Below are 14,389 nucleotides of genomic sequence, written 5' to 3' on the forward strand. Positions count from 1 at the left end.
ATTAAGTTTACATTAAGAGGTTCCACTGATAAATTTTATAAAATCTGGGATCCTCTAATTAATTTTGTCAAGAATACAACACATCTCTTTGCTGATTCATAATGTTTTTCTTTTTTCTTTAACAATGATCTCTGCCTTTTTTATTGGTGTGTGCGTATGTCATTTAGATTTTATGTATATTTAGTTGCTTTGACAACTCATGTGGGTGCTAATGTTTTTTTTTTTTTTTTATTGAATTTTTTAATTCATTTTATTCTCCTCCTTGGGGGTGTGGGTGGGATGGGGGACTGAGGGTTTTTGAATGTTCTTGTTTATCCTTAGTTATTGTTTAAAAAAAAAAGAAGAAAATGTGCAAATTACTGATATGTGGTATTTTTTGTAGACTCCACACAAAAAAAAAACAATAAAAAAAAAAAAAAAATTCCCTACCTTAATGATGAATTTGACCTCATTTATGGAGGTGGTAGCGCAATCTGCCGGCCTTATAGAGCCTGGCAGGATGCGCTACCCCTCTATCAGAGCAGTTTCATTCAACCCAAAAAGAACAAGTTCAACTGTTGTTTGCAATAGTCAGATTCTGGTTACTCTCTAAAGCTAAGCAGGCCCAAGCCTGCTCTATGCATGGATGGGAGACCCTTTGTGAAAACTAGCTTCCTGCAGGAGGTAGTTTTAGTCCAGCCAGCAGGGGTTCCTCATTCCCTGACATGTACTTTAGGTTCCAAAAGTCCAAATATACAAAAATGATTTCTGCGGTGTAAGGTTTTTGATGAAGCATTAAACCGCCCCATGTAAAAATGAGTGTCCTTCGGATGAGGCATTAAACAGGCCTCCTGACTTTCTGTGGTCATTAATTCCCTACCTTAATGATGAATTTGACCTCATTTATGGAGGTGGTAGAGCAATCTGCCGGCCTTATAGAGCCTCCAGGATGCGCTACCTTTGTGAAAAACTAGTCTGGCCAGCAGGGGGGGCTCTTTCCCTGACATGTACCTATGGGATCAAACGTCCTAATACAACGAGGCAGATTCCCAGGCCGTGAAAAGGAACAAATGTCTTATGAAACCTTAATCCGGCACCTGTAAAAAGGAGTGTCCTTCGCATGAGGCATTAAACTGGCTCCTGACTTTCTGTGGTCATTAATTCCCTACCTTAATGATGAATTTGACCTCATGTATGTAGGTGGTAGCACATTCCGCTGGCCTGATGGAACCTGTCAGGATGCGCTACCCCTCTATCAGAGCAGTTTCATTCAACCAAACAGAACAAGTTCAAATGTTGTTTGCAGTAGTCAGATTCTGTTTGCTTTCTTAAGCTAAGCAGGCCCAATCCTGCTCTGTGCATGGATGGGAGACCCTTTGTGGGAAAAGTAGCTTCCTGCGGGAGATATTTTTAGTCCAGCCAGCAGGGGTTGCTCATTCCCTGACATGTACTTTAGGTTCCAAAAGTCCAAATATACAAAATGATTTCTGCGGTGTAAGGTTTTTGATGAAGCATTAAACCGCCCCATGTAAAAATGAGTGTCCTTCGGATGAGGCATTAAACAGGCCTCCTGACTTTCTGTGGTCATTAATTCCCTACCTTAATGATGAATTTGACCTCATTTATGGAGGTGGTAGCGCAATCTGCCGGCCTTATAGAGCCTGTCAGGATGGCTACCTTTGTGAAAAAATAGTCTGGCCAGCAGGGGGTGCTCTTTCTCTGTCATGTACCTATGGGATCAAAAGCCCTAATACAACGAGGCAGATTCTGGGCCTTGAAAAGGAGCAAATGTTTTTATGAAACCTTAATCCGGCCCTTGTAAAAAGAAACATCTTTCGGATGAGGCAATAAACTGGCCTCCTGACCTTTAGTGGTCATGAATTCCCCTCCTTAATGATGAATTTGACCTCATTTATGGAGGTGGTAGCGCATTCCGCCAGCCTTATAGAGCATGGCAGGATGCGCTACCTTTGTAAAAACTAGTCTGGCCAGCAGGGGGGGCTCTTTCCCTGACATGTACCTATGGGATCAAACGTCCTAATACAACGAGGCAGTTTCCAGGCCGTGAAAAGCAGCAAATGTTTTTATGAAACCTTAATCCGGCACCTGTAAAAAGGAGTGTCCTTAGCATGAGGCATTAAACTGGCCTCCTGACTTTCTGTGGTCATTAATTCCCTACCTTAATGATGAATTTGACCTCATTTATGGAGGTGGTAGCGCAATCTGCCGGCCTTATAGAACCTGTCAGGATGCGCTACCTTTGTGAAAAAATAGTCTGGCCAGCAGGGGGTGCTCTTTCTCTGTCATGTACCTATGGGATCAAACATCCTAATACAACAAGGCAGATTCTGGGCCTTGAAAAGGAGCAAATGTTTTTATGAAACCTTAATCCGGCCCTTGTAAAAAGAAACATCTTTCGGATGAGGCATTAAACAGGCCTCCTGACTTTCTGTGGTCATTAATTCCCTACCTTAATGATGAATTTGACCTAATTTATGGAGGTGGTAGCGCAATCTGCCGGCCTTATAGAGCCTCCAGGATGCGCTACCTTTGTGAAAAACTAGTCTGGCCAGCAGGGGGGGCTCTTTCTCTGACATGTACCTATGGGATCAAACGTCCTAATACAACGAGGCAGATTCCAGGCCGTGAAAAGGAGCAAATGTTCTTATGAAACCTTAATCCGGCACCTGTAAAAAGGAGTGTCCTTCGCATGAGGCATTAAACTGGCCTCCTGACTTTCTGTGGTCATTAATTCCCTACCTTAATGATGAATTTGACCTCATGTATGTAGGTGGTAGCACATTCCGCTGGCCTGATGGAACCTGTCAGGATGCGCTAACCATCTATCAGAGCAGTTTCATTCAACCAAACAGAACAAGTTCAAATGTTGTTTGCAGTAGTCAGATTCTGGTTGCTCTCTAAAGCTAAGCAGGCCCGATCCTGCTCTGTGCATGTATGGGAGACCCTTTGTGGAAAACTAGCTTCCTGTGGGAGAAATTTTTAGTCCAGCCAGCAGGGGTTGCTCATTCCCTGACATGTACTTTAGGTTCCAAAAGTCCAAATATACAAAACTGATTTCTGCGGTGTAAGGTTTTTGATGAAGCATTAAACCGCCCCATGTAAAAATGAGTGTCCTTTGGATGAGGCATTAAACAGGCCTCCTGACTTTCTGTGGTCATTAATTCCCTACCTTAATGATGAATTTGACCTCATTTATGGAGGTGGTAGCGCAATCTGCTGGCCTTATAAAGCCTCCAGGATGCGCTACCTTTGTGAAAAACTAGTCTGGCCAGCAGGGGGGGCTCTTTCCCTGACATGTACCTATGGGATCAAACGTCCTAATACAACGAGGCAGATTCCAGGCCGTGAAAAGGAGCAAATGTTCTTATGAAACCTTAATCCGGCACCTGTAAAAAGGAGTGTCCTTCGCATGAGGCATTAAACTGGCCTCCTGACTTTCTGTGGTCATTAATTCCCTACCTTAATGATGAATTTGACCTCATGTATGTAGGTGGTAGCACATTCCGCTGACCTGATTGAACCTGTCAGGATGCGCTACCCCTCTATCAGAGCAGCTTCATTAAAGAACAGAGAACAAGTTCATCTGTTGCTTGCAGTAGTCAGATTCTTGTAACTCTCTAAAGCTAAGCAGGTTTAAGCCTGTTCTGTGCATGGATGGGAGACACTTTGTGGAAAATTAGCTTCCTGCGGGAGGTAGTTTTAGTCCAGCCAGCAGGGGTTGCTCATTCCCTGACATGTACTTTAGGTTCCAAAAGTCCAAATATACAAAAATGACTTCTGCGGTGTAAGGCTTTTGATGAAGCATTAAACCGCCCCATGTAAAAATGAGTGTCCTTCGGATGAGGCATTAAACAGACCTCCTGACTTTCTGTGGTCATTAATTCCCTACCTTTATGATGAATTTCACCTCACTTATGGAGGTGGTAGCGCAATCTGCTGGCCTTATAGAGCCTCCAGGATGCGCTACCTTTGTGAAAAACTAGTCTGGCCAGCAGGGGGGGCTCTTTCCCTGACATGTACCTATGGGATCAAACGTCCTAATACAACGAGGCAGATTCCAGGCCGTGAAAAGGAGCAAATGTTCTTATGAAACCTTAATCCGGCACCTAAAAAGGAGTGTCCTTCGCATGAGGCATTAAACTGGCCTCCTGACTTTCTGTGGTCATTAATTCCCTACCTTAATGATGAATTTGACCTCATGTATGTAGGTGGTAGCACATTCCGCTGACCTGATTGAACCTGTCAGGATGCGCTACCCCTCTATCAGAGCAGCTTCATTCAAGAACAGAGAACAAGTTCATCTGTTGCTTGCAGTAGTCAGATTCTTGTAACTCTCTAAAGCTAAGCAGGTTTAAGCCTGTTCTGTGCATGGATGGGAGACACTTTGTGGAAAATTAGCTTCCTGCGGGAGGTAGTTTTAGTCCAGCCAGCAGGGGTTGCTCATTCCCTGACATGTACTTTAGGTTCCAAAAGTCCAAATATACAAAAATGACTTCTGCGGTGTAAGGCTTTTGATGAAGCATTAAACCGCCCCATGTAAAAATGAGTGTCCTTCGGATGAGGCATTAAACAGGCCTCCTGACTTTCTGTGGTCATTAATTCCCTACCTTTATGATGAATTTCACCTCACTTATGGAGGTGGTAGCGCAATCTGCTGGCCTTATAGAGCCTCCAGGATGCGCTACCTTTGTGAAAAACTAGTCTGGCCAGCAGGGGGGGCTCTTTCCCTGACATGTACCTATGGGATCAAACGTCCTAATACAACGAGGCAGATTCCAGGCCGTGAAAAGGAGCAAATGTTCTTATGAAACCTTGATCCGGCACCTGTAAAAAGGAGTGTCCTTCGCATGAGGCATTAAACTGGCCTCCTGACTTTCTGTGGTCATTAATTCCCTACCTTAATGATGAATTTGACCTCATGTATGTAGGTGGTAGCACATTCCGCTGACCTGATTGAACCTGTCAGGATGCGCTACCCCTCTATCAGAGCAGCTTCATTCAAGAACAGAGAACAAGTTCATCTGTTGCTTGCAGTAGGCAGATTCTTGTAACTCTCTAAAGCTAAGCAGGTTTAAGCCTGTTCTGTGCATGGATGGGAGACACTTTGTGGAAAATTAGCTTCCTGCGGTAGGTAGTTTTAGTCCAGCCAGCAGGGGTTGCTCATTCCCTGACATGTACTTTAGGTTCCAAAAGTCCAAATATACAAAAATGACTTCTGCGGTGTAAGGCTTTTGATGAAGCATTAAACCGCCCCATGTAAAAATGAGTGTCCTTCGGATGAGGCATTAAACAGGCCTCCTGACTTTCTGTGGTCATTAATTCCCTACCTTTATGATGAATTTCACCTCACTTATGGAGGTGGTAGCGCAATCTGCTGGCCTTATAGAGCCTCCAGGATGCGCTACCTTTGTGAAAAACTAGTCTGGCCAGCAGGGGGGGCTCTTTCCCTGACATGTACCTATGGGATCAAACGTCCTAATACAACGAGGCAGATTCCAGGCCGTGAAAAGGAGCAAATGTTTTTATGAAACCTTAATCCGGCCCTTGTAAAAAGAAACATCTTTCGGATGAGGCATTAAACAGGCCTCCTGACTTTCTGTGGTCATTAATTCCCTACCTTAATGATGAATTTGACCTCATTTATGGAGGTGGTAGCGCAATCTGCCGGCCTTATAGAGCCTGTCAGGATGCGCTACCTTTGTGAAAAAATAGTCTGGCCAGCAGGGGGTGCTCTTTCTCTGTCATGTACCTATGGGATCAAAAGCCCTAATACAACAAGGCAGATTCTGGGCCTTGAAAAGGAGCAAATGTTTTTATGAAACCTTAATCCGGCCCTTGTAAAAAGAAACATCTTTCGGATGAGGAATTAAACAGGCCTCCTGAATTTCTGTGGTCATTAATTCTATACCTTAATGATGAATTTGACCTCATTTATGGAGGTGGTAGCGCAATCTGCTGGCCTTATAGAACCTGTCAGGATGCGCTACCTTTGTGAAAAAATAGTCTGGCCAGCAGGGGGTGCTCTTTCTCTGTCATGTACCTATGGGATCAAAAGCCCTAATACAACAAGGCAGATTCTGGGCCTTGAAAAGGAGCAAATGTTTTTATGAAACCTTAATCCGGCCCTTGTAAAAAGAAACATCTTTCGGATGAGGCATTAAACAGGCCTCCTGACTTTCTGTGGTCATTAATTCCCTACCTTAATGATGAATTTGACCTCATTTATGGAGGTGGTAGCGCAATCTGCCGGCCTTATAGAGCCTCCAGGATGCGCTACCTTTGTGAAAAACTAGTCTGGCCAGCAGGGGGGGGCTCTTTCTCTGACATGTACCTATGGGATCAAACGTCCTAATACAACGAGGCAGATTCCAGGCCGTGAAAAGGAGCAAATGTTCTTATGAAACCTTAATCCGGCACCTGTAAAAAGGAGTGTCCTTCGCATGAGGCATTAAACTGGCCTCCTGACTTTCTGTGGTCATTAATTCCCTACCTTAATGATGAATTTGACCTCATGTATGTAGGTGGTAGCACATTCCGCTGGCCTGATGGAACCTGTCAGGATGCGCTACCCATCTATCAGAGCAGTTTCATTCAACCAAACAGAACAAGTTCAAATGTTGTTTGCAGTAGTCAGATTCTGGTTCCTCTCTAAAGCTAAGCAGGCCCAATCCTGCTCTGTGCATGTATGGGAGACCCTTTGTGGAAAACTAGCTTCCTGTGGGAGATATTTTTAGTCCAGCCAGCAGGGGTTGCTCATTCCCTGACATGTACTTTAGGTTCCAAAAGTCCAAATATACAAAACTGATTTCTGCGGTGTAAGGTTTTTGATGAAGCATTAAACCGCCCCATGTAAAAATGAGTGTCCTTCGGATGAGGCATTAAACAGGCCTCCTGACTTTCTGTGGTCATTAATTCCCTACCTTTATGATGAATTTCACCTCACTTATGGAGGTGGTAGTGCAATCTGCCGGCCTTATAGAGCCTGTCAGGATGCGCTACCTTTGTGAAAAAATAGTTTGGCCAGCAGGGGGTGCTCTTTCCCTGATATGTACTTATGGGTAAAAAAGTCCTAATTCAACGAGGCAGATTCCAGGCCGTGAAAAGGAGCAAATGTTTGATGAAACCTTAATCCGGCAGCTGTAAAAAGGAGCGTCCTTCGCTTGAGGCATTAAACTGGCCTCCTGACTTTCTGTGGTCATTAATTTCCTACCTTAATGATGAATTTGACCTCATGTATGTAGGTGGTAGCACATTCCGCTGGCCTGATGGAACCTGTCAGGATGCGCTACCCCTCTATCAGAGCAGTTTCATTCAACCAAACAAAACAAGTTCAAATGTTGTTTGCAGTAGTCAGATTCTGGTTGTTCTCTAAAGCTAAGCAGGCCCAATACTGCTCTGTGCATGTATGGGAGACCCTTTGTGGAAAACTAGCTTCCTGTGGGAGATATTTTTAGTCCAGCCAGCAGGGGTTGCTCATTCCCTGACATGTACTTTAGGTTCCAAAAGTCCAAATATACAAAAATGATTTCAGCGGTGTAAGGTTTTTGATGAAGCATTAAACCGCCTCATGTAAAAATGAGTGTCCTTCGGATGAGGCATTAAACAGGCCTCCTGACTTTCTGTGGTCATTAATTCCCTACCTTAATGATGAATTTGACCTCATTTATGGAGGTGGTAGCGCAATCTGCCGGCCTTATAGAGCCTGTCAGGATGCGCTACCTTTGTGAAAAAATAGTCTGGCCAGCAGGGGGTGCTCTTTCTCTGTCATGTACCTATGGGATCAAAAGCCCTAATACAAAAAGGCAGATTCTGGGCCTTGAAAAGGAGCAAATGTTTTTATGAAACCTTAATCCGGCCCTTGTAAAAAGAAACATCTTTCGGATGAGGAATTAAACAGGCCTCCTGACTTTCTGTGGTCATTAATTCCCTACCTTAATGATGAATTTGACCTCATTTATGGAGGTGGTAGCGCAATCTGTCGGCCTTATAGAACCTGTCAGGATGCGCTACCTTTGTGAAAAAATAGTCTGGCCAGCAGGGGGTGCTCTTTCTCTGTCATGTACCTATGGGATCAAAAGCCCTAATACAACAAGGCAGATTCTGGGCCTTGAAAAGGAGCAAATGTTTTTATGAAACCTTAATCCGGCCCTTGTAAAAAGAAACATCTTTCGGATGAGGCATTAAACAGGCCTCCTGACTTTCTGTGGTCATTAATTCCCTACCTTAATGATGAATTTGACCTCATTTATGGAGGTGGTAGCGCAATCTGCCGGCCTTATAGAGCCTCCAGGATGCGCTACCTTTGTGAAAAACTAGTCTGGCCAGCAGGGGGGGCTCTTTCCCTGACATGTACCTATGGGATCAAACGTCCTAATACAACGAGGCAGATTCCAGGCCGTGAAAAGGAGCAAATGTTCTTATGAAACCTTAATCCGGCACCTGTAAAAAGGAGTGTCCTTCGCATGAGGCATTAAACTGGCCTCCTGACTTTCTGTGGTCATTAATTCCCTACCTTAATGATGAATTTGACCTCATGTATGTAGGTGGTAGCACATTCCGCTGGCCTGATGGAACCTGTCAGGATGCGCTACCCCTCTATCAGAGCAGTTTCATTCAACCAAACAGAACAAGTTCAAATGTTGTTTGCAGTAGTCAGATTCTGGTTGCTCTCTGAAGCTAAGCAGGCCCAATCCTGTTCTGTGCATGTATGGGAGACCCTTTGTGGAAAACTAGCTTCCTGTGGGAGATATTTTTAGTCCAGCCAGCAGGGGTTGCTCATTCCCTGACATGTACTTTAGGTTCCAAAAGTCCAAATATACAAAACTGATTTCTGCGGTGTAAGGTTTTTGATGAAGCATTAAACCGCCCCATGTAAAAATTAGTGTCCTTTGGATGAGGCATTAAACAGGCCTCCTGACTTTCTGTGGTCATTAATTCCCTACCTTAATGATGAATTTGACCTCATTTATGGAGGTGGTAGCGCAATCTGCTGGCCTTATAGAGCCTCCAGGATGCGCTACCTTTGTGAAAAACTAGTCTGGCCAGCAGGGGGGGCTCTTTCCCTGACATGTACATATGGGATCAAACGTCCTAATACAACGAGGCAGATTCCAGGCTGTGAAAAGGAGCAAATGTTCTTATGAAACCTTAATCCGGCACCTGTAAAAAGGAGTGTCCTTCGCATGAGGCATTAAACTGGCCTCCTGACTTTCTGTGGTCATTAATTCCCTACCTTAATGATGAATTTGACCTCATGTATGTAGGTGGTAGCACATTCCGCTGGCCTGATAGAACCTGTCAGGATGCGCTACCCCTCTATCAGAGCAGTTTCATTCAACCGAACAGAACAAGTTCAAATGTTGTTTGCAGTAGTCATGTTCTGGTTGCTCTCTAAAGCTAAGCAGGCCCAATCCTGCTCTGTGCATGGATGAAAGACCCTTTGTGGAAAACTAGCTTCCTGCGGGGGATGTTTTTAGTACAGCCAGCAGGGGTTGCTCATTCCTGACATGTACTTTAGGTTCCAAAAGTCCAAATATACAAAAATGATTTCTGCGGTGTAAGGTTTTTGATGAAGCATTAAACCGCCTCATGTAAAAATGAGTGTCCTTCGGATGAGGCATTAAACAGGCCTCCTGACTTTCTGTGGTCATTAATTCCCTACCTTAATGATGAATTTGACCTCATTTATGGAGGTGGTAGCGCAATCTGCTGGCCTTATAGAGCCTCCAGGATGCGCTACCTTTGTGAAAAACTAGTCTGGCCAGCAGGGGGGGCTCTTTCCCTGACATGTACCTATGGGATCAAACGTCCTAATACAACGAGGCAGATTCCAGGCCGTGAAAAGGAGCAAATGTTCTTATGAAACCTTAATCCGGCACCTGTAAAAAGGAGTGTCCTTCGCATGAGGCATTAAACTGGCCTCCTGACTTTCTGTGGTCATTAATTCCCTACCTTAATGATGAATTTGACCTCATGTATGTAGGTGGTAGCACATTCCGCTGGCCTGATGGAACCTGTCAGGATGCGCTACCCCTCTATCAGAGCAGTTTCATTCAACCAAACAGAACAAGTTCAAATGTTGTTTGCAGTAGTCAGATTCTCGTTGCTCTCTGAAGCTAAGCAGGCCCAATCCTGCTCTGTGCATGGATGGAAGACCCTTTGTGGAAAACTAGCTTCCTGCGGGGGATATTTTTAGTACAGCCAGCAGGGGTTGCTCATTCCCTGACATGTACGTTAGGTTCCAAAAGTCCAAATATACAAAAATGATTTCTGCGGTGTAAGGTTTTTGATGAAGCATTAAACCGCCTCATGTAAAAATGAGTGTCCTTCGGATGAGGCATTAAACAGGCCTCCTGACTTTCTGTGGTCAGTAATTCCCTACCTTAATGATGAATTTGTCCTCATTTATGGAGGTGGTAGCGCAATCTGCCGGCCTTATAGAGCCTGTCAGGATGCGCTACCTTTGTGAAAAAATAGTCTGGCCAGCAGGAGGTGCTCTTTCTCTGTCATGTACCTATGGGATCAAAAGCCCTAATACAACGAGGCAGATTCTGGGCCTTGAAAAGGAGCAAATGTTTTTATGAAACCTTAATCCGGCCCTTGTAAAAAGAAACATCTTTTGGATGAGGCATTAAACAGGCCTCCTGACTTTCTGTGGTCATTAATTCCCTACCTTAATGATGAATTTGACCTCATTTATGGAGGTGGTAGCGCAATCTGCCGGCCTTATAGAGCCTCCAGGATGCGCTACCTTTGTGAAAAACTAGTCTGGCCAGCAGGGGGGGCTCTTTCTCTGACATGTACCTATGGGATCAAACGTCCTAATACAACGAGGCAGATTCCAGGCCGTGAAAAGGAGCAAATGTTCTTATGAAACCTTAATCCGGCACCTGTAAAAAGGAGTGTCCTTTGCATGAGGCATTAAACTGGCCTCCTGACTTTCTGTGGTCATTAATTCCCTACCTTAATGATGAATTTGACCTCATGTATGTAGGTGGTAGCACATTCCGCTGGCCTGATGGAACCTGTCAGGATGCGCTACCCATCTATTAGAGCAGTTTCATTCAACCAAACAGAACAAGTTCAAATGTTGTTTGCAGTAGTCAGATTCTGGTTGCTCTCTAAAGCTAAGCAGGCCCAATCCTGCTCTGTGCATGTATGGGAGACCCTTTGTGGAAAACTAGCTTCCTGTGGGAGATATTTTTAGTCCAGCCAGCAGGGGTTGCTCATTCCCTGACATGTACTTTAGGTTCCAAAAGTCCAAATATACAAAACTGATTTCTGCGGTGTAAGGTTTTTGATGAAGCATTAAACCGCCCCATGTAAAAATGAGTGTCCTTCGGATGAGGCATTAAACAGGCCTCCTGACTTTCTGTGGTCATTAATTCCCTACCTTTATGATGAATTTCACCTCACTTATGGAGGTGGTAGTGCAATCTGCCGGCCTTATAGAGCCTGTCAGGATGCGCTACCTTTGTGAAAAAATAGTTTGGCCAGCAGGGGGTGCTCTTTCCCTGATATGTACTTATGGGTAAAAAAGTCCTAATTCAACGAGGCAGATTCCAGGCCGTGAAAAGGCGCAAATGTTTGATGAAACCTTAATCCGGCAGCTGTAAAAAGGAGCGTCCTTCGCTTGAGGCATTAAACTGGCCTCCTGACTTTCTGTGGTCATTAATTTCCTACCTTAATGATGAATTTGACCTCATGTATGTAGGTGGTAGCACATTCCGCTGGCCTGATGGAACCTGTCAGGATGCGCTACCCCTCTATCAGAGCAGTTTCATTCAACCAAACAGAACAAGTTCAAATGTTGTTTGCAGTAGTCAGATTCTGGTTGTTCTCTAAAGCTAAGCAGGCCTAATACTGCTCTGTGCATGTATGGGAGACCCTTTGTGGAAAACTAGCTTCCTGTGGGAGATATTTTTAGTCCAGCCAGCAGGGGTTGCTCATTCCCTGACATGTACTTTAGGTTCCAAAAGTCCAAATATACAAAAATGATTTCTGCGGTGTAAGGTTTTTGATGAAGCATTAAACCGCCTCATGTAAAAATGAGTGTCCTTCGGATGAGGCATTAAACAGGCCTCCTGACTTTCTGTGGTCATTAATTCCCTACCTTAATGATGAATTTGACCTCATTTATGGAGGTGGTAGCGCAATCTGCCGGCCTTATAGAGCCTGTCAGGATGCGCTACCTTTGTGAAAAAATAGTCTGGCCAGCAGGGGGTGCTCTTTCTCTGTCATGTACCTATGGGATCAAAAGCCCTAATACAAAAAGGCAGATTCTGGGCCTTGAAAAGGAGCAAATGTTTTTATGAAACCTTAATCCGGCCCTTGTAAAAAGAAACATCTTTCGGATGAGGAATTAAACAGGCCTCCTGACTTTCTGTGGTCATTAATTCCCTACCTTAATGATGAATTTGACCTCATTTATGGAGGTGGTAGCGCAATCTGCCGGCCTTATAGAACCTGTCAGGATGCGCTACCTTTGTGAAAAAATAGTCTGGCCAGCAGGGGGTGCTCTTTCTCTGTCATGTACCTATGGGATCAAAAGCCCTAATACAACAAGGCAGATTCTGGGCCTTGAAAAGGAGCAAATGTTTTTATGAAACCTTAATCCGGCAGCTGTAAAAAGGAGCGTCCTTCGCTTGAGGCATTAAACTGGCCTCCTGACTTTCTGTGGTCATTAATTTCCTACCTTAATGATGAATTTGACCTCATGTATGTAGGTGGTAGCACATTCCGCTGGCCTGATGGAACCTGTCAGGATGCGCTACCCCTCTATCAGAGCAGTTTCATTCAACCAAACAGAACAAGTTCAAATGTTGTTTGCAGTAGTCAGATTCTGGTTGTTCTCTGAAGCTAAGCAGGCCCAATACTGCTCTGTGCATGTATGGGAGACCCTTTGTGGAAAACTAGCTTCCTGTGGGAGATATTTTTAGTCCAGCCAGCAGGGGTTGCTCATTCCCTGACATGTACTTTAGGTTCCAAAAGTCCAAATATACAAAAATGATTTCTGCGGTGTAAGGTTTTTGATGAAGCATTAAACCGCCTCATGTAAAAATGAGTGTCCTTCGGATGAGGCATTAAACAGGCCTCCTGACTTTCTGTGGTCATTAATTCCCTACCTTAATGATGAATTTGACCTCATTTATGGAGGTGGTAGCGCAATCTGCCGGCCTTATAGAGCCTGTCAGGATGCGCTACCTTTGTGAAAAAATAGTCTGGCCAGCAGGGGGTGCTCTTTCTCTGTCATGTACCTATGGGATCAAAAGCCCTAATACAAAAAGGCAGATTCTGGGCCTTGAAAAGGAGCAAATGTTTTTATGAAACCTTAATCCGGCCCTTGTAAAAAGAAACATCTTTCGGATGAGGAATTAAACATGCCTCCTGACTTTCTGTGGTCATTAATTCCCTACCTTAATGATGAATTTGACCTCATTTATGGAGGTGGTAGCGCAATCTGCCGGCCTTATAGGACCTGTCAGGATGCGCTACCTTTGTGAAAAAATAGTCTGGCCAGCAGGGGGTGCTCTTTCTCTGTCATGTACCTATGGGATCAAAAGCCCTAATACAACAAGGCAGATTCTGGGCCTTGAAAAGGAGCAAATGTTTTTATGAAACCTTAATCCGGCCCTTGTAAAAAGAAACATCTTTCGGATGAGGCATTAAACAGGCCTCCTGACTTTCTGTGGTCATTAATTCCCTACCTTAATGATGAATTTGACCTCATTTATGGAGGTGGTAGCGCAATCTGCCGGCCTTATAGAGCCTCCAGGATGCGCTACCTTTGTGAAAAACTAGTCTGGCCAGCAGGGGGGGCTCTTTCTCTGACATGTACCTATGGGATCAAACGTCCTAATACAACGAGGCAGATTCCAGGCCGTGAAAAGGAGCAAATGTTCTTATGAAACCTTAATCCGGCACCTGTAAAAAGGAGTGTCCTTCGCATGAGGCATTAAACTGGCCTCCTGACTTTCTGTGGTCATTAATTCCCTACCTTAATGATGAATTTGACCTCATGTATGTAGGTGGTAGCACATTCCGCTGGCCTGATGGAACCTGTCAGGATGCGCTACCCCTCTATCAGAGCAGTTTCATTCAACCAAACAGAACAAGTTCAAATGTTGTTTGCAGTAGTCAGATTCTTGTTGCTCTCTGAAGCTAAGCAGGCCCAATCCTGCTCTGTGCATGGATGGAAGACCCTTTGTGGAAAACTAGCTTCCTGCGGGGGATATTTTTAGTACAGCCAGCAGGGGTTGCTCATTCCCTGACATGTACGTTAGGTTCCAAAAGTCCAAATATACAAAAATGATTTCTGCGGTGTAAGGTTTTTGATGAAGCATTAAACCGCCTCATGTAAAATTGAGTGTCCTTCGGATGAGGCATTAAA

The sequence above is a fragment of the Garra rufa genome, chromosome 21, assembly GCF_049309525.1.
Source record: "Garra rufa chromosome 21, GarRuf1.0, whole genome shotgun sequence".
In the NCBI taxonomy this organism is placed as follows: Eukaryota; Metazoa; Chordata; class Actinopteri; order Cypriniformes; family Cyprinidae; genus Garra; species Garra rufa.